Here is a 20,784-nt window from a genome sequence, read left to right as displayed (position 1 = left end):
CCCTTTCCTCTTTCTCCTTTTTCTCCCTTTCATCCTTCTCCTTTTTCTCCCTTTCATCCTTCTCCTTTTTCTCCCTCTCCTCCTTCTCCTTTTTCTCCCTTTCCTCCTTCTCCTCCTTCTCTCTTTCCTCCTTCTCTTCTTCAACTCCTTCCCTTGCTACCCTTGAGTTTGAACCCCAAAGAATATTATACATATACTCATCTGGATTTTGAGATATTCTTGTATCAATAATTATTTTTCTCATAATAGGATACCAATAAGATTTGTTGATGATTTCAAAAAGAGTTTTATCTTTCATAACTTTGAGAAGTTCATTTTTATTTAATATTTTAAACAAGTCTCTATTTGTGGGTTTAGCAATATCAGTATAAGGCCAGTTTTTAATGACAAAATTTCCATGTATATGCTCCAAATCATAAGGTATGTAATACCGAGCACCTTTTTCTTGTAGGTACCCCTGAATACAAAAATTATAATTCTCTTGTAGTCTTCTGCCTGCCATTTATGTATCAGAAATATATGTGAGATTAATATTATGACAGGTAATACCACCCCATCTTCCCACTACCAAATCGGTTTGTCTTCATCGGCTTTCTATCCTTATCTCATTACCTTCCTTCTTTGTCATGCTAACAACACTAACATCGCTATACTATCATATATTTTTCTTTTCTTAAAATCATGTATTTGTTGTTTACTAATTGTACTTCCACATAAATCCTTATCCTCACCAAGTGGATAATATTCTTCTTTACGAGACTGATTAAAATCATGTAGGTCTTCTAAGTTTATTGAAAAAGACCAATTATACCCTAAATCAGACATATCATACCCCCATTTATTAATTCGCATATTAACTATATGTCCTTCTTTATAAAATTCAATTGTAAGCAGATAGTTAAATTGAATGAGGAAAGGTGTATGGTCTGTATAACCAGGTGTTGTGGTTGTAAATTTTATTTGTTTAACAAAACGTGCTGTTTTCTTTAAAAATATATATTGTGATAAATCACTGAATCTAATTAAGTCATTCGCATCTGTAGGGTTTGGATAATTGATTAATTTATAAGTATTCTTCATATTAATATTTTTACTTATACTATATTTTTGTCGTTCAGCCTGTGCCTTTGTATAATAATTTGATAAATCAATATCCTGAGAGGATTCTCCAAAGATAGAACCATCTTTTCCGACATAAGTCATTTATATTATATTAAAAATGACATCATAAAAATTTTCATTATTGTTGAGTTGAAATAATACATATAAACATAATTGGCCACAACATTTAGAATTAATTTCTTGAACTTGAAATGTTTGATAAACACCATTCTGTAAGAATTGTATTACTTCAACAGGTGGTGGCATACCATAACTATCAAAATAATATTTATCCTGACTATTATGAATACAAACCCAATGAGAACCATTCTGTGTGTCTAAATTCATAATAATATTCTTTGTATTCTTGGACAACTTTGTTAATTCATCTCTCATACAGATTACCACGTTATCGATTTTTCGTTTTTTACAATACTTAACTAGTTCTATATTTGACGTTGTATTCTTTCCAAATTGTTTAAACCATTTATCCATTTATTTATGAGAAAGATACAATCCATTACCCCGTTTAGTTAGTTTAACACCCGCTTGAGCGATAGAGGAAAGCATATCTCCAACCAACAATCTAGCTTTATCAGGTAGACTTTCAAGTTTTTGAGCAAAATCCACAATTACACCACTTCCACTAATTTGTTTCTCCAACTCCTTGTTATGTCTTTCCAATTCTTTTTGGGCTTTTAGTTGTGCCTTCCTTGCGTTAGCAGTTTTTACCGCTGCTGAAATACCACCAGTCAATGCTCCTGCCGCATTTAAACGAGCAAATAAAGGAATTAGAAACGGGAGAAATCCTCCCTCTTGTATTGAATATTTCTTTAACATAGGTTTTGTCATTTTAATTTTAAGTGAACCAGCATCATTTAGTGTTTTTACCTGCTCTCTTGTGAGTAAAACATCAATTCTTACTGCTCCTTTTCTTTGAATTGTATTAACATTAATAATACAAGGCTTTTGATTTTGAATACAAGATGTTAATTTCTTAAGATTGATTTGATTAACATATTCCGGTTCTTTCCTACTCATTTATTTATGAGAAAAAATCTATGTGATATTAATCATAACACCATTATCTGTATTAATTTGTAATTCTGTTTCTTCCAAAAGCAAACAATATGTATTAACCTCTTCACTCTCCCCTCTTTCAATGTATAGAGAAGTATCCACTCTATTAGACATTATAGTTTCTTTTTGAGAACTCAGGTCAATTGCGTAGATCGTATAAAGTTTTTGAAACACAACCATATCCAAAATAGGATCATTATTACCGTTGCTTTCACACACATTTTGGTAAGACTTGTAGGCTTCCGCATAATCATTTTTTTCCCAATCAATTTCCAATCTATCTCGTGGATAAAATGTGCCATCAAGAGAAACCCGAAGTTGTTTCACCTTAGCATTATCACTCAGCGCATTATTCTTATCAGTACCGTCCTCTCCATCTGGTTTTTTAAAAATGAGCCAGAGGTATCGTGGCTTTCCTTGAAGAACACCCAAATTCCAAGTGTAGGTAGTGTGTTCCAGTTTAACGTGTTGACATCTTCTTTTAAGGTACGATACATTTAGCGGTTTCTTTGAGTTAAGTCTTCTATTTAACATCTCTTCCGTTTTAAGATTAGGAGTATATTCACTGATATACCAACACAAATCATTAATAACAAATTTATTATTGTCTCCAAAAGCATTTTCGGCCCCAAAAAGCAACCTATTTACATTATCATTCCTTTGTAGTTGAAATCTAATTTTAAGACCATACAAAACTTTATCATAATCACAAAATCCAAATATACCTTTCAGAGGTACTGCTACAGTAAAACTATTCTCTGCTTTTTTATCATCATTATACATTGCCTTCCTTTGACTATAACGAGGGTCTGCGTTTGTACCCGTTGACATATCAGGAATAAAACCTTCAACAGCTCCCTTACCCATTCACTAAACGAATATAGTGTAAATATAATCATTTCAGATGTAGCAGAGACATAATCAACCGCTTCAACCTCTTGTGTTCCAATATACAGGCGGACACGATCAAACATTTTCCAGAAGAAATCATTTACGAGTGTAGCATTAGTATTATTCGCAGCCTTAGTGAATTTAAATTTACACAGCAAGAAACTATCAGCTAGATTCAAGTAAGTTTGTTGATTATTTATTTCAAAACTTTTTGTTCCGTTTGAATTCCAGTCTGTTCCTGTTATAGCATTTACCTTAAAATAGTCTTCTTTTTTAGTGGAGTTTGAAATGATAATCGTATCATCCAAATCATAGATACTATCAATCGCTTCCATACTTGTATTTATATAGCATTAAAATCGTTGAAACCCTGACCCAAGTATTTTAATGATTTTTTGTCGTTCTTGTGTAGATAGTTGAGTTTTACCTTTTTAAATTTCTTTGATTGCTTGTAATTTATGAGACTCCTTTTGAGCATCTTTTATACTCTTTATAGCACCCGCAACTGAGCCCACGGCAGAAGCAGTTGAACCAATTAGGTCTTTATGTTTAAGAATGGTTGAACCAATACCCATTAGAGTATCAATTATCCAATCTCCTTTATTTCTAAATTGATGACCCACACCCCGTTGTCTCTTTGGTTTATAGTATCCTCTACCAAGAAACATACCTTCAACCTTATAGTATGTTGAAAGGAACATCCCATCCTCTGTAATTATTTTATATTTTCCCAACTCGTGTTTTCTCACAATAACCATTATTTATTTATTGAAAAACTTCACGTAGGTGAATTCTGATGGATATAATTTCATCATTAAAGGATATCATACGATTATCTTGGTCGGTTATCCTAAAATTTACTCTGTATATGGTTTTTCCTGACACAGGTAAATAGACAAGATTTTTTGGTTCCATATTAAATTTATAACCAATCGGGGTTGAGTATGCGCTGAATGAAAATATTGTATTTGTTCTTATTCCATCGTTATAAGCACCATCAATCAAATCACAATGAATTAATACTGAGTTTATACCGGAGGATATTTGAATGACATTATCACTGTAAAACGTCCCGTTAGTTTCAATCTTTTTTGAAGAGAAACCCAATAGCTCTCTAAACGATTTTTCAATCGTGAAATCAACTTTATAATTGTTTTTAAGTTTAATAGTTGATTTTGAAGTGTGTTTTTGAATATCTATTACCATATTTTTTGGTTCATCACCTTGTTCTTTCATAAGTCGAGAGGCTTCAGAAGATATTTGAGAAATCTTGTAAGCTCCGGGTGAAACGGTTATAGTTTTATATCCACTTCCTGGATTATAACTAAACTTGTTGTTTTTCTCTGTGATATTAAACAAGGTATTATAAGTTTCCATCGACAATAAAGATGCCTCATATTCTTTTGTGGGGTCAAGTTGTAGTGGGTAAGGGAATGATGCTGTGTAATCACTCGTTGTGAAATTAAAATTAAGAATTGTGCTTCTCATCTTATTTAATATCTAATAAAATATCTTTGTATTGACATTTATTAATTATTTTCATCTTCATCAACTGGTCTAAAATGGCGGATGTTTCATTAAAACAAGTGTTGTTTCCAGCCTTCTTACTACCTAACAACAATAATAGCCTATTAACTAATTGTGATGGGTCATTTGGAAGAAAACTAACACCTGAAGCAAGCTTACTTAAAGCATCAATAATATGTTTCTCCTTCTCATTCTTTTTCCTTTTACCAGCAACAGAAACTCCATAATCAAGTGAGTTTAGTAAATCAATATATTATATACCCTATCTTCCTCTGTTTCCATATCAAGTGGTTCATCAAAATATTTTGAACCGCTGAATCCGGAGTTTGTTAGAAGAAACATTAATCTTGGAGTTAATTCAACATTTGGTTGAGCAGAACTTAAGAACACCAATTTATCATTAAATATCAATAACTTTTCTGTCACAAGATAGAACTGTGCTGGTTCTTCTGTTGGAATGAGACCTGCTCTGGTTTTTGAATCCGCTGAATATTCATTGTTTGAAGAGCTTCCACAACATAATTAGGGGGTTGATTTACCTCCTCAAGTTTCCGAAATAATCCTTCGTCATCATATTCTAATTCTCCAAGTTCTTGCTCTGTCATTTGACTAAAATCTTTGAGCATTTGAAGTTTTTTCGGAGTAAATTCTACCGTGGGAACTGTAGGTGAAGTCATTTGTTGAGTTTTTAAAAGTGGTTTTAAAAATTTCTCTTGTTTTCTTTCAAAGACTTCTTCGCCCGTTAGTTTTTGTCTCCGTTTCTTCTTTATCTCTTCCTGTTGTTTAACAACTTTTGAAACCAACTCTTGATGTTCCTTAAACTTTCTTGCTCTTTCTTCGACATTCATTTTCTGTATTTATTTGTTGAAAAATATCAGTTAGTATCTCATCTTGTTTCACAACAATATATTTATATTTTCCAATCGTGTGTTTCATATAATTTTCAAATTCTTTTTTACTACATAACGTAGAGCAATTATCTCTCCAAAAATTATTTACATCTATTGAATTTAACTTCAATAACATAAAAGTATTAGCATTGTTTCTTATTGAGCTCCGAGGGAGTTGAAAATATGACTGACTAAGATAAATACAATTACAAGAAGAATGTCTCCCTCTTGTATAGTAGCTATCCATTACTGTTTGGTTTCTCTCATTAACACAATCATCAAAGATGATGAGGTTCTTTTTTGATTTATCTAAATCTTGAGGTGAAGGTATATGTGGTTTTAAGGATATACTAACAGGATAAACTAAGGACTAAGGGATGCACTAAGGGACTAAGGGAGCAAAATTAACTAAGGAAGGACTAAGGATAAACATCCGTATTATCACTGAGAACACAAGTTATGGGTTTTGGTTTCGATTTTGATTTCTGTGTATCACAAAATAATTGTATTATATCTTCAATATTATAATCATTTAGTTTATTTTGAAGTTTAAATAAACCAATAATGTCTTCCTTTTTAAGACCCGCATTAAACCCCTGTGAGAGTAGTTGATACTCGGGTTGAAAACCCTTCGTAAAAATTATTAAATTATCATAATCTAAAAAATTAGGACTGAGGAGCATCTTTAAAAGCAAACAGGTTTTTCCACATCCGCTTGAACCAACTATTAAACATCTCAATTAATTTGGAATGTTTTTATGGTTATTAAATTTTATGTTATTTTCCCAAACGGGTAAAAAATCATTCATTTATATATTTGGAAAACAAGTCATCTAACTTTTTTTGAGTTATTTTAGAAACTCTATATTTTATCCTGAGTTCAGGTTTAATTTCAAAATAATTCATTATTTTATTTATATAGTATCTTGTGTTAACATTTCCATTAAAATTATTTTGAATAATAAATATCATTAAACCCTTATACATTTCCTCAATACAAATAGTCTCTTCCCTTGAAAGAAATGGTGTATTATCATCACAATACTTAACATTCATCTCTCTTATTAATCTTGTAAAGTAATTCATTTTTGGTTCTAATTTAAAAGAGTTATATATTTTTTTATATTTTTTATTATCATTAATTAAAATTAAATCACAGAAAATACATTGTTTATATAAACCCTCATTATTAAGCCCTATTCTATCACAACGGCAACAGATTTCTAAATTATCATATGGAGAGTCTGGAAATTCTAAATCTCCTTCTATCATATTTATATAGTAAATTTTTACTTAAACTAAACGCAAGTTTATTAGTTAATAAATACAATGTTTCAAAGCACAAAAGACAAATTTCAATCAATCTCTACTTCGGTGGAAGATATAGAAAAATATGTCAAAGATGTTAAATTGAACAAAGATAAATATGGAAATTTTTGGATTAAACCCACAATGGAGAATAACATGTGTCCTTTTATTAAATTTACGGGACAAGCTATGTTAATTAATAACTCAATTAAAGTAAATTTGACAAAAGTTTCTCCACTACTACTGGCAATTTACTCAAGGCTTGAAAATATCATTGATAAAGAAGCTTTGAAAATGAATGATAAGACCATCAACGATTCTAGAGGAAACATTTGTATATTCTTTAATAGACCCAAAGATGTGGGTGAAATTAATAATATGAATATTAGTGGTGAACTATCATTCCGTACCCTGATTATTAGAGATTATTTGAAAATAACATTTAATGTAAAAAATATTGTGGTTATTAGTTCTAATGAAAGAAAATATATAGATATTGATGGAAGTTTAATGGTATGTAAATGAGTGATATTGACAGTCAATACTCTGAGAGTTATGATACTGAATATGATACTGAGAGTCTAGGATCTGAAGATAGTTATGATACTAATAGTTTGTGTTCAAATGATAGTCATGAGAGTAGCTTTATTGATGATAATTATATCATATAGTTTCATAGATTCATATGATAATTATATCAGATAATAATTATATAGTTTCATATATAAAAAGCCTGTAAAAAGGCACTTTCTTTTATAAGTGTTTTACTTTAAGTATAGTTTCATCTATCTATAATTCCAGTAATCTCTGTCTGTACGTTTGTACGTTTGTCTGTCTGTGACCGCTGTTTCTCGACAACCACGGGTCCGATATACTTTTAACTTGCCAGGTATATTGCTGGGGACCCGAGGATGTGCCTTTTCAAGGTTTCATATTAATCGGACAATTACTTACCGAGCTATGTCCAAAAAACGATTCAACCAATCAGAGAGCAGCGAACGATCGCGTGTGCCGAACGTGGCGGGCACACTCTGCCTCGGATGGCACATTTGAGAGCGTATTCATTTATTTCACGTTTGCAAACTATGTTGGCGTTAAACTATGTTTTACAACTAATAAAAACGAATTTGCGATTCATTCGCTTTCCTGCGCGTTTGTGCACGCGATGGCGATTTCTTTACCAAACTCCGGAAGCCGTTCGCTTTGGACCAAACCATTGCATGTAAATAGAGGGGGGGGATTGTCACCACTCGCAAGCCGTTCGCTTTGGACCAAACCATTTCATGTAAATAGAGGGGGGGGGATATAATTTTAGATATAGATATAGTACGGGCATGCCCTAGTATATAAAAAGCCTGTAAAAAGGCACTTTCTTCTATAAGTGTTTTACTTTAAGTATAGTTTCATATATAAAAAGCCTGCAAAAAGGCACTTTCTTCTATAAGTGTTTTACTTTAAGTATAGTTTCATATATAAAAAGCCTCTAAAAAGGTGTTTTACTTTAAGTATAATTTTACTATATAAATATGATCAAAGCAACGTATTGTGGCGTTTGTGAACAAGAATATAAACAATACAAAAGACACCTTAAACTAACAAACACACATTTAATCTACTTCACCTACTTGCTCCTATTCAGAAGGAAACAAAACACTGTTCTGTCTGCAATAAAAATATCCTCAAGAAAGGCTTCGAAATACATCTTAAAACAAATCTACATTTATCAAATTTTATCACAACTAAAAACTCTGATGGCGCATTCAAAGGACATATTAAAATAAGAGTCTTTAACTTCAAACCTCCTGAACCAGAGTCTATAGTTGATGCTGTAGAAATAGTTAAACCTGCTGTTCAAACGTTGATTGAAAAAACACTAAAAGAAATGAAACCACTTAAATTTTATATATATATATATATAAAATAACCACCTTTAGAGGCCATTTTTCCCCGCAAAGCGGGGGTTGGCCTTTTTCGGGAACCGTGGTTGTTGTTGTTTTATGGTCCCCTTTTTGAAGCAATGTTTTATGGCCGGATGCCCTTCCTGACGCCAACCCTTTTTGCCGCCTTTAACGACAAACAGGGAATTACCAGTGAACTGGTACTCAATTAGCCAACCTCGGAAGGATGACAGGCTGAGTCAACCCCCCTGGCGTTAATTCAGCGATTGACCGTGATTAGTATCCAGGATCCTTGGATCCTAAGCCGGCACCCTAGCCGCTAGCCCAACACCAGGGTTCAAACCACTTAAATTTTATATGGGAGTAAAATTAGAAATGACAAAGGACGAAGGAGTTATAGATACACCATACATGAGAACTGAGCCACACTTTATATCTTCATATCAAGATTTTAAAACATCAGGAGTCTATGATGAACTTATTAAACAAGAGCAAGATGTGGATAATTCAATCATAGGAAGTGGATTCAATATTGGAAAAATTATTTACGTAGACATTCATATTCTTAAATCAGATCCTCTAAAAGCTTCTTCTTACATTGATTTACCCAGTGTTATCAAAAATAAAAAAGCAGTTATCAATATCAAAAATAAAGACAATAAATGTTTTCTCTGGTCTATTCTAGCACACTTACATCCTCCACATTTTCATGATGAAAGAGTATCTCATTATAAAAAATATGAGAATACATTAAATACGAAAGATCTAAAGTTTCCTATGGCTTTAAATGATATTCCTAAATTTGAAAAGATGAATAATTTATCAGTTAATGTTTATGGTCTAACAGAAACAAACAACATTCAGATTTTAAAGCTTTCTGAAAATTATAATCAAACTCATATTAATCTTCTATATTTTAATTCAGAGGAAAATTCACATTATACATACATCAAAGATATTACAAAATTAATAAAACCACAAGTATGTAAAAGAACAAATAAAATATATATTTGTTTGCGTTGTCTTAACTTCTTCCATACACAAGAAAGATTAGATAAACATTCAAATTATTGTGGTGAACATAAATCAACGGTAATCAATATGCCTAAGAAAGGCTCAAAGATCTCATTCAAAGATGAAAAGAAAACAATCAAACATCCGTTTGTAATATATGCTGATTTTGAAAGTATTCTAGAAAAAATTGATACTGCTTCTCCAGATCCAAAAGAATCATACACAAATAAATATCAAAAACATACTCCTTGTGGTTTTTGTTATTATATCAAATCATCCGTTGGTGATGAATATAACAAGTTAGAGGTGTATAGAGGCTCAAATACCCCAGAGGAGTTTGTGAAACGACTAGAAAAAGACTGTGTTCGATTAACCAAGATAATGAGAGAAACCAATGAACCAATGTCCTTGACGAGTGAAGAGAAAAGGGAATTTAGAAAAAACAATGTCTGTCATATTTGTGAGGAGAAAATTGGTAAAGGTCTAAAGGTTAGAGATCATTGTCATCTCACTGGTAAATATAGAGGTCCGGCTCAACAAAGTTGTAATATTAATTATAAACTCCCCTCTTTCATTCCTGTCTTTCTTCATAACAATGCTCATTATGATACGCATCTATTTATCAAGGAACTCTCAAAGACCTCTGGAAGTATCTCAGCAATTCCAAACACGGCTCAGAAATACATTTCATTCACAAAAACAATTCACACATCTCCTATTACTCATATCAGATTTCTTGATACATTTAAATTCATAGCAAGTCCATTGGCTAACTTGGTTCAAAATCTAAAAGAGTTTCCATGTCTTTCAGAGTATTTTTCAGATAAAGATTTACTAACACAAAAGGGAATTTATCCCTATGACTATATGGACTCATTTGAGAGATTCAATGAAACACAACTTCCTTCAAAAGAAAATTTTTATAATAAATTAAATAATAGTCATATATCTGATAAAGATTATGGACACGCACAAAATGTTTGTGAAAAATATAAAATCAAGAATCTTGGTGAGTATCATGATTTGTACCTCAAAACTGATGTGCTTTTGTTGGCTGATGTGTTTGAGGCTTTCAGAACAATCTGTCATTCTGGATATGGATTGGATCCTGCTCACTATTACACTGCTCCTGGATTGGCTTGGAGTGCGATGTTGAAAATGACAAAACAAGTGTTGGATTTGATAACCGATGTCGATATGCTTTTGATGATTGAAAAGGCAAAAAGAGGTGGAATTTCACAAGTATGCTCGAGCAGATACGCAAAAGCAAATAACAAATATCTTCCGAATTATGATTCAACGAAAGAGAGTTCTTACTTGATGTACTATGACACGAACAACCTGTATGGCTGGGCAATGTCTCAGGCTCTTCCTTATGGAAAACTTAGATGGGTAAAGGAAAAAGACTACAAAAAGGTTTTACAAGATGTATGTATCTCTACACAAGTTGAATTCGATGAAGAAAAAGTTGGTTATTATTTTGAAGTTGATTTGAAATATCCAGAGAAACTCCATAACCTACACAAAGATCTCCCATTTGCTTGTGAAAAGGAAATTCCAAAGAAGGAGTGGTTAAGTGATTATCAACAATCATTTAATGCAAAGGGTAAAGCGTCAGAGAAGCTTCTAACAACACTATACAACAAGCAAAATTATGTACTCCATCAAAGAAATTTGAGACAATGTCTTTCAAAGGGTCTCCGTGTTGAAAAGATACATAGGATTCTCAAGTTTAATCAGAGTCATTGGTTGAAAGAGTACATTGATTTTAACACACAACACAGGATTGAATCAAAGAATGATTTTGAGAAAGACTTTTATAAGTTGATGAATAATGCTGTATTTGGAAAAACGATGGAGAATGTTAGAAAGAGACAAAACAATCGTCTATCAACATCATGGAAACAAGCATCAAAATTAATCAACAGACCAAGCTTCTCGAGAGTAGAAGTTTTTATGGAAAACTTTTGTGCGATACATTTGATGAGAGAAAGCGTTGAGATGGACAAACCTATTTACATTGGTACCTCAATACTTGATTTATCAAAGTCCTTGATGTATGATTACTTTTACAATAACTTGAGGAAGAAATATCAAAATGATGTTAATCTACTTTATATGGATACAGATAGTTTTATTTTGAAAATTAATACTGATGATGTTTATTCAGACATGAAAAAGGACATTAATATCTATGATACAAGTAATTACAGTCCAGAGAGTGAGTTGTTCTCTTCTAAAAATAAAAAGGTGATTGGAAAGTTCAAGGATGAATTAGGAGGATATGTTATGAGTGAATTTGTGGGATTGAGGTCAAAGGCTTATGCTTATAAATACATTGTGAATAACATTGAAAAGACTGATAAGAAGTTAAAAGGTGTAAAGAAAAATGTTATTAAAGAAACAATAAACTTTAAGGATTATTATAACTGTTTAACAACAAAGTAAGAAGAGTTTAGAAAGTTTAATGGAATAAGAAGTTGTAAACATCAATTATATACAGAAGAGATAAATAAGAAAGCATTAGGGGCTTTTGATGATAAGAGGTTTATTTTTAAAAATGGAATTGATAGTCTCCCTTATGGTTATATAAGTATATAAGTGATAAGATATATAAGTGATAAGATATATAAGTGATAAGATATAAGTGATAAGATATATAAGTGATAAGATATATATAAGTGATAAGATAATGGGGTTGGGGGTTTTAAGGGCTCCCGCCGCCTTTTTTTATAAATAAATAAATGATAGAACCAAGTATTAACCAGACTAAAGAGTGGAGGTGTAATCAACCTTGGTATATAAATGGTAAACATAACGAATGTGAAAAATATCAAATAGGTATAATTGAAAAGGCAACTGGTAAAAAAGTTCACAAAACAAATAAGAGAATTAATTTAAATACCGGTGAGTTGGGTAAAAAAGATGGAAATATTTTTGAGTGGACGGAAACTTTGATGGTTGTCAGGAAAATATATGCTTTAATTTTAAAATGGTGTGTGGCACTGGAGGTGCTCAAACAAGAACATTGAGGGAGGTTTATCATTTTATCTTAGCTCAGTTAAAATATCTTGATAAAGAACCAAACTCAAACATATACTTTGTTAATATATTAGATGGTGATGGTAGTGGTAAGAGAATTAAATTATTTCCTACGCATGAACAAATATTTGTAGGATCATTGTTTGAGTGGTCTACTCAGGATCATTGATATTAAGAGAGTGAGGGGGAGCAAATATTCGTCGGATCATTGTTTGAGTGGTCTAATGAACAACATTAAGGATAGGTGCTATAGCTAGTATGTCAAAAGGCCAAAAGGTTCGTAAAGAACAGGGTGGGAGAAATAGAGGTGTTTAGGGGAAATGAGGGTGAGAGGAAAATTAACATGTAAGTGAATGGAGATTTGGGGTGTCCCAGGAACAACATTATTCCCCTACTACCAGGTGTGTTTTGAACTTATATATATATACTAGCGGGGTCACCCGTGGGAATCCCACGGGCATGGATGTGTGTGACATTTCGACATATTGAGTTAGATGCTGCACCTGCACATTCAGTTATATAAAATGGTTACTGGCAATAATTGATCACATCCACAAATGATGTAATCCACACAATTTATGTACTTTACATAACGTTAATAGGAATACATACATGCCCGTGTAGATGGGAAATACAGTTTGTTTGAAAGAAATCACAAATATCAGAAGAAAGTTTTAAAAATTTAGAACTATTCTCACTCAGAGTTAAACAACACCGTAATATTATGCGGTTGCTTCAACGTTTTCGTTGAATTATATGTCATCATTGTGAGATTTTTTTGGAATTTTTTTTTTTGAAATGAGATTTTTAGGCAAAACAGCAAAAAAGCAACAGAACAGCTGTGAAACAACATCAAAACAGCAGTGAAAAAGCATCAAAACAACAGTGGAAAGCGTCAAAACAGCAGTGAAAAAGCATCAAAACAGCTGAAAAAGCATCAAAACAGCAGTGAAAAAGCATCAAAACAGCAGTGAAAAAGCATCAGAACAGCTGTGAAAAAACAGCACTGAAAAAGCATCAAAACAGCAGTGAAAAAGCATCAAAACAGCAGTAAAAAGCATCAAAACAGCAACAATAGTCCGGTGATTTTTCAATCACCGCAACTAAATGTGTCGGAGTAATTAACTATTTTCCTTCGTGACCTCCTTTTGTTGCCTGAATGGTGTCACTGCAGGACCTCCGGGTAAACAACATTACGGGTGAAGATTCCACTGCGGCCATCAATTTTTCCCTGTTGGCCATTACTGACTACCTTTACCTTGACATCCTCAAATCGTTTAGCACGCGACAATGCAACATATAATTGGCCATGGCTGAAGACGGGTTCTGGTAGGTAAATCCCAACTTTGTGTAATGTTTGACCTTGACTCTTGTTTATTGAGAAAGAGAATGCCACACGAACTGGAAATTGATGGCGTTTGAGTACGAATGGTAGTGTTGTATCGGAAGGTGCAATACTAATCCTGGGTAAAAATGTGCGTGTTCCTTTGTGACTGCCAGAAATTATTTCTCCATCTATTATGTTTGGCAACAATCTTTTAACAACCAATCTTGCACCATTGCACAGTCCCTGTTTCGGATCAAAGTTACGGAGTAACATGATGACAGCACCATCTTTGAGACGAAGTTTGTGCAATGGCATTCCAGAAGGAGTTAATTGATTTAGGAATTCCATAGGATAATTTAGTGCCTCTTCAGGGTCATCACAGACAATGGAATCAGCGCTGAAGTACGTCTTTTCTTCCCCAGGAAATGCATCCAGTATCTCATCGTTGATCACAAATGTGGATTCATTCTTTGGACACAACACGGCTCGTTGTGCCAGCGCATCATAGTTTGAATGGATTTCGTTCAAATTACCAAAAACAGCCTCTGCTAAAGACATGTTGTCTTCTACACAGATACGATCAGGCAGTCGTATTAAATCTGAGTCAGGAATTGTTTCCACAGTCCCATTTCCAACCGACAGTAACCATTTTGAGAATTCTTCGTCATCATTAGCTCTCATGTTTGATTTTAAGTTCAGCAGTTTGAACTTTGGCCACAACTTGCTACGCTTGATGCATGTGGCGATGATTGCTGCAGGTGCAGCGCGAGGTACAACGGGCAAAACCTGCCTGAAGTCCCCACCAAGAAGTAAGACCTTTCCACCAAAAGGAATGTTGTTGCTGGTTACATCCCGGAGACATCGATCAACAGCCGCTAAAGCATATGCTGGAGCCATAGGTGCTTCATCCCAAATGAATAGGTTGGCCTTCCTTAGAGTATCTGCATCTTTACTCGTAGGTGATATGTTGCATGTGGAGTTTTCCAAAATGGGCACTGGCAATTTAAATCGATGGTGCGATGTACGGCCCCCTGCTAGCAATGTTGCTGCAATGCCCGAGTACACCATTGGAAGAACCAAACGACACTGGCCTTGCAAGATGTGCAGAAGCGTATTATAGAGAAAGGTCTTGCCACTTCCGCTCGGTCCATCAACGAAAAACAACCGGTTGCCTGTGTACTGGTCCCTACAATGAACGGCCTGTAGGACCTCATCTACAATTTTGATTTGGTCATCATTTAGTAGTTGTCTGTTGTTTTCACCTTTTTCATGTTCATCTCCCGGTACATACTGATAATCATCGCTCGAAAGATCTTCAACAGTGTCTGGAGGTACTGGTAACTGAAATGCTTCCAAGGTCTGTCCATGTCTTAGGAGGAAGGACTGTATTTCTCGCAATGCCATGAAAATACTTTGTTCCAAGATATGGCCGCTGTGCACAAAATCTTCGCAAAGGTCGTTTTTATATTTTTCCCACAGTGCCGACGTGTCTGTTGGTGTGCAGAATATGCATAGGGTTGCAAAAAGAGATCTCAATTGTTGTGGCATGGCAAAGATAACTCCATCAGCTAAGGACCTGTCCCATTCTGTATCATCTTCTGTTAAATGTAATTTCCTGGCTGCATCCTTGTATGTTTCACAAACTGCTCCATCTACGGTTCTGAGATCTTCAAATGATGTTTTACCAGGGCAGTGCAGCAGGAGTACACGAAGATGAAAGCGCTCAATGTCCATAGGGCTTGCCGAAACCATGCGTCCGATAACCTTGTTGCCGCCCCGGCGTCGAAGTTTCCATGTCTTTTGTCCATCTTCAAATACGTAATATTTTGGAATGTCATGGTACAGATAACTTCGTGCCTCAGGGTCTCTCTGGTTTAACTGAAACCAAGCTGTAAGTGTTGTACCCCTATGTCGTACAATGGCTTCTTCCTCGTTACCATCCCTGAACACAACAGTCTGCAATTCAGGTAAGTGTACCGCAAGTCTGGTGATGGAATGGGACTGTTTGTGCATTTCAAATTCCATCAATCTCCATGCTGCCTCTGGGGCACTGACATATCTACAGTCCAAATAGGTCTTTATTTCGTCCACCTCCACTCTCCCGCGCTCTCGAATTTCGATGCTGGCACAGTCATGTCCCTTGTACACATATTTAAATAAGTACTTTATACTCTTTATGCTTGCGCAAACCTCAATGTTGATGTGTGCTCTGTACTTCTTCAGTAAATAAGCATTGAATGGGACGACATATTGGCAATCAACATCGGTTCCATGAACGGTTATGGTGGGTCCATTTGGGGGACGCTTGTAAAGGGCATAGCCATCTATGCTCGCAAGTGTCTCTGCAGCATACGCTTTTGGAAAGCCTTTACTGCACACTCCATCTTTCACACAAATCGAATGGCGATTTAAATTGCCACACGGACCATGTATCATGTGAGACTTCACCAAGGAATGGATCTCTGGTGACTCATTTGAATTAGGAATTTGTGCGGAAACAATTCTGTCAATGTCTTCAGCGGTACAAATTTTATCTTCTTGGCACAGCATGAGTAATATGTGGGCATGCGGTAGGCCACGCTTCTGATACTCGACGACGTAGAGAAATGCACGTACTTTGCCCAACACGTGCTTCTTCGTTATATCGTCGATTAACTCTTTTAATTTCAGATGAAACACGCGTGCCACTAAATCTGGTCTGCCTTCAGCTCGTTGGTGTTGGCCGATGTTTTCTTGTATCTCTGTCCATTTTGGATTACACGTGAACGTGATGAAAAGATCTGGTTTTCCGAATTTGCGAACAATGGCCATAGCATCTTGGTAGTTCTGCTGCATAGCTCTGGGACTCCCTGCAAAACTCGACGGCAAAATGACGATACGACCGACAGGACGTTGGTTATCAGCAGCAACGTTCTGGACGTGGTCCAGTAGTCCTCTGTATTCCATGGCTCTAAGGGTTTCCTGATTTTGTTTGAAGTATTGCAGTCGATTTGCTTCTGCCTTGCAATAACCGTCGACAACATACTGCTGGAACAATTTCCCCGAAGAATGGATAGTGCTGAATTCATTTCGAATAGCCAGTCGGTAGGCATAGAATTCACGATGAGTTACCTTGTTTCGAACCGCAGTCTGTCGCTGGTGAGGCATGTTTATCATCCATCCAGGCTCGCCATGTGGAAAGAGAATGGGATATGTCATGGGATCAATGTGAGAGGAAAGTGGAGAGAGATTGTGTAAGCCCTGGTCATGCAAATGAACCTGGAAATCCCTGTTTGCAGGTGGTTCACCATCTTGTCCACTAACGAAGACAGCAGCAATTTCATCAGCAGTTGGTATGTTGTAACGTCTTTGGTCGTCTGCACACAGTCGACGAAAATGCATTTCCAAGGTAGAAGGGAGGCGATCTTCAAGGACAGCTTTCCTGATTTCTTCCTGTTCACGCTCGAACATAGTCTTGTAACATGTGACATAAGGATTAACGTCAGATAGTATGTTGTGCAGTTCTGCCATCAATTCTTGCAAACATCTGTGATTCTCAGGTCGATTCATACGTTCCTTTGTAGCTTGAGCTGTATCCAAAATAAATAATTGTGCAAATTGTGCTTGTTCATGTACATGTGATGGATGTAATGGACCACAGCGATGGTAAATTTGACCGTGGATTTTGAAACAGTATGGTCCATTTCCTGGAGGAGATGAGATCTGAGCACCCATTGATGCAAAAGCTAATGCCGAATTGTAATTCCGGATATTGTCTCGGAAGTTGCGACATTTTCCATCGTCACCCTGATAAAGTTGTTGCAGTCGAGCAGGTACGGCAAATAGTGGAGGCAATTTAACTTTTCCCTTGGAACAACACAGTGTAAATCCATCCCCTTGTCCTGTTGATTCATTTGTGAAATGGTGTGCAGAACAGTACACACATGGTGACGTCATTGGACCGCATTTATGCTCTTGAACAATATTATCGGATACTTCGGCCGGATCCATTATGGCTGCGGTTGTATATGTTTGCTGAGCACTCCAACGTCTTTGTTGCTCAGCATGCCGTGCGAGTCTGTGTTGGCGTTCATGGACGGTCTCGTTCTCGCACCTCATCGTTGTTGCAGCAGCATCCTGTGCGAGTCTGTGTTCACGTTCGTCGAGGGTCTCGTTCTCCCTCCTCATCGTTGTTGCAGCAGCATCCTGTGCGAGTCTGTGTTCACGTTCGTCGAGGGTCTCGTTCTCCCTCCTCATCGTTGTTGCAGCAGCATCCTGTGCGAGTCTGTGTTCACGTTCGTCGAGGGTCTCGTTCTCCCTCCTCATCGTTGTTGCAGCAGCATCCTGTGCGAGTCTGTGTTCACGTTCGTCGAGGGTCTCGTTCTCCCTCCTCATCGTTGTTGCAGCAGCATCCTGTGCGAGTCTGTGTTCACGTTCGTCGAGGGTCTCGTTCTCCCTCCTCATCGTTGTTGCAGCAGCATCCTGTGCGAGTCTGTGTTCACGTTCGTCGAGGGTCTCGTTCTCCATCCTCATCGTTGTTGCAGCAGCATCCTGTGCGAGTCTGTGTTCACGTTCGTCGAGGGTCTCGTTCTCCCTCCTCATCGTTGTTGCAGCAGCATCCTGTGCGAGTCGGTGTTCACGTTCCTCAACTGTCTCGTTCTCCTGTCTCATTCGTTTTCTTGCTGCAACCTGTTCAAGTCTGCATTGACGTTCGTCGACGGACTCGTTCTCCCGTCTCATTCGTTTTCTGGCTGCATCCTGTTCAAGTCTGCATTGACGTTCGACGACGGACTCGTTCGCCCTTCTCATTCGTTTTCTAGCTGCATCCTGTTCAGGTCTGCGTTCTTCATCCATTTTGGAAATGGAAGTTTCCACGCACCGCATGAATTGTCACGATCCTCAATAGGAAGTGTCTCATAATTATCAAATGACAAATGGCAAGTAAATTACATTGTGAAAATTTAATATTTCAAATAGACCTATTTAAAGTGTATGCGCAAATAACTAATAAATAAAAAAACGAAGAAATATGTCTCGGTAATTTCCTGAACTCGGTAATTTCTCGGTAATTTTACTTCCGGCTAAAAATGTTGAATGAAATAAAAACGAAGAAATATATGTCGTTTTGTGACGACTGTCACCAAAGGTAAACGGTGAATTCACTCGGTTTATTCGGTTCGGCTCGGTTTAAAGAAAAAGCGATAATGTCGAAATGTTGACGTCTGTGTCATGTTGGGCGGTGTATGATACTTGTTGGCTGTTGGGCGGTGATATGGTGTATTTTTAAAAATATATCTCTGCGTTTTCCCGCGTTGCTGACACCGAGTCTAAAACCATGATGGTGAGTTATATTGGAGATAAAGGCGTGAGAGAGACTCAATGGCCTTGAAGTTACAGGCATTTGAGAATTCATTTCGTTCTATAAACGGCAACTTTCATCGGATTTTCTTCTCGTTTTTTTTCAACCGAGTCTAAAACTATGTTAGCGACTGTGAAAAATGAAATGATATATCGAATTTAAAATAGATATCGACACATTGCCGTCGGTGTCATGTTGGGCGGTGTATGATACACCATGACGCGATTTTAAAAAATATATCTCTGCATTTTCCCGCGTGTGTGGAATGTTTGTGGAAAATTAAAGATTTCAAATAAACCTATTTAAAGTGTATGCGCACATAACTAATAAAAAAAACGAAGAAATATCTCTCGGTAATTTCCTGAAACATATTTTACTTCCGGCTAATATGTTGAATGAAATAAAAACGAAGAAATATATGTCGGCATCATTGTTGACGTTTTTGTGACGACTATCATCAAACGAAATAGTAATATATCATAACGGAAAAGCAAAAGCGAATTTTTAATATATATCGACACATTGCCGGCGGTGTCATGTTGGGCGGTGTATGATACACCATGACGCGATTTTAAAAAATATATCTCTGCATTTTCCCGCGTGTGTGGATTGTTCTCAATTATTGCTGACACCGAGTCTAAAAGTAAAACCATCGATAAAAATGAAATCATATGGTGAGTTAGATTGGAGATAAAGGCGTGAGAGAGACTCAATGGCCTTGAAGTTACAGGCCTTTGAGAATTCATTTCGTTCTATAAACGGCAACTTTCATTGGATTTTCTTCCCGTTTTTTTTCAACCGAGTCTAAAACTATGTTAGCGACTGTGAAAAATGAAATGATTTATCGAATTTGATTTGAAATAAAACTGGGGGAGAGCAAGACACCACGGGCCTACAAAACAGGACTCAAAGCTATGCGAGTTAATAAAATGGTGGATATTTGTTTATAGCCACTCCCAGAATGGGTGGAGCTATGGGTGGAGCTACTCTGCAAACCGAGTAAGCCACACCCCGGACAGACACCCAACAGATAGACAGACAGACAGACAGACAGAATCATCTACGGCTATTATAATATAGATAATATCTCTCCTCCCAAGGGGTTTTCCTCCTTGAACAAACGTCCAGTCAACGTTTATAAATAACTTATTGTGCCGCTTTTGTTGGAGCAATGTCCTCTACCAGAAGTAAAAATATTAGAAACCACAAACACTTCTGATTACATTTTTAAAAAGTCGCTAATGATGTTTAACACTAAACTGAAATACATTTGTGGGAATCCCGACATCTGTGAGGCAAATTCTACTTACAGAACTGAGTGAAGATCTACGGTAATCTACATATATACCCCACAAGGGTTAATCCTGC

The sequence above is a fragment of the Myxine glutinosa genome, chromosome 13 (assembly GCF_964187855.1).
Source record: "Myxine glutinosa chromosome 13, kmMyxGlut1.1, whole genome shotgun sequence".
Classification (NCBI taxonomy): Eukaryota; Metazoa; Chordata; class Myxini; order Myxiniformes; family Myxinidae; genus Myxine; species Myxine glutinosa.
This window is presented reverse-complemented; position numbering follows the sequence as displayed.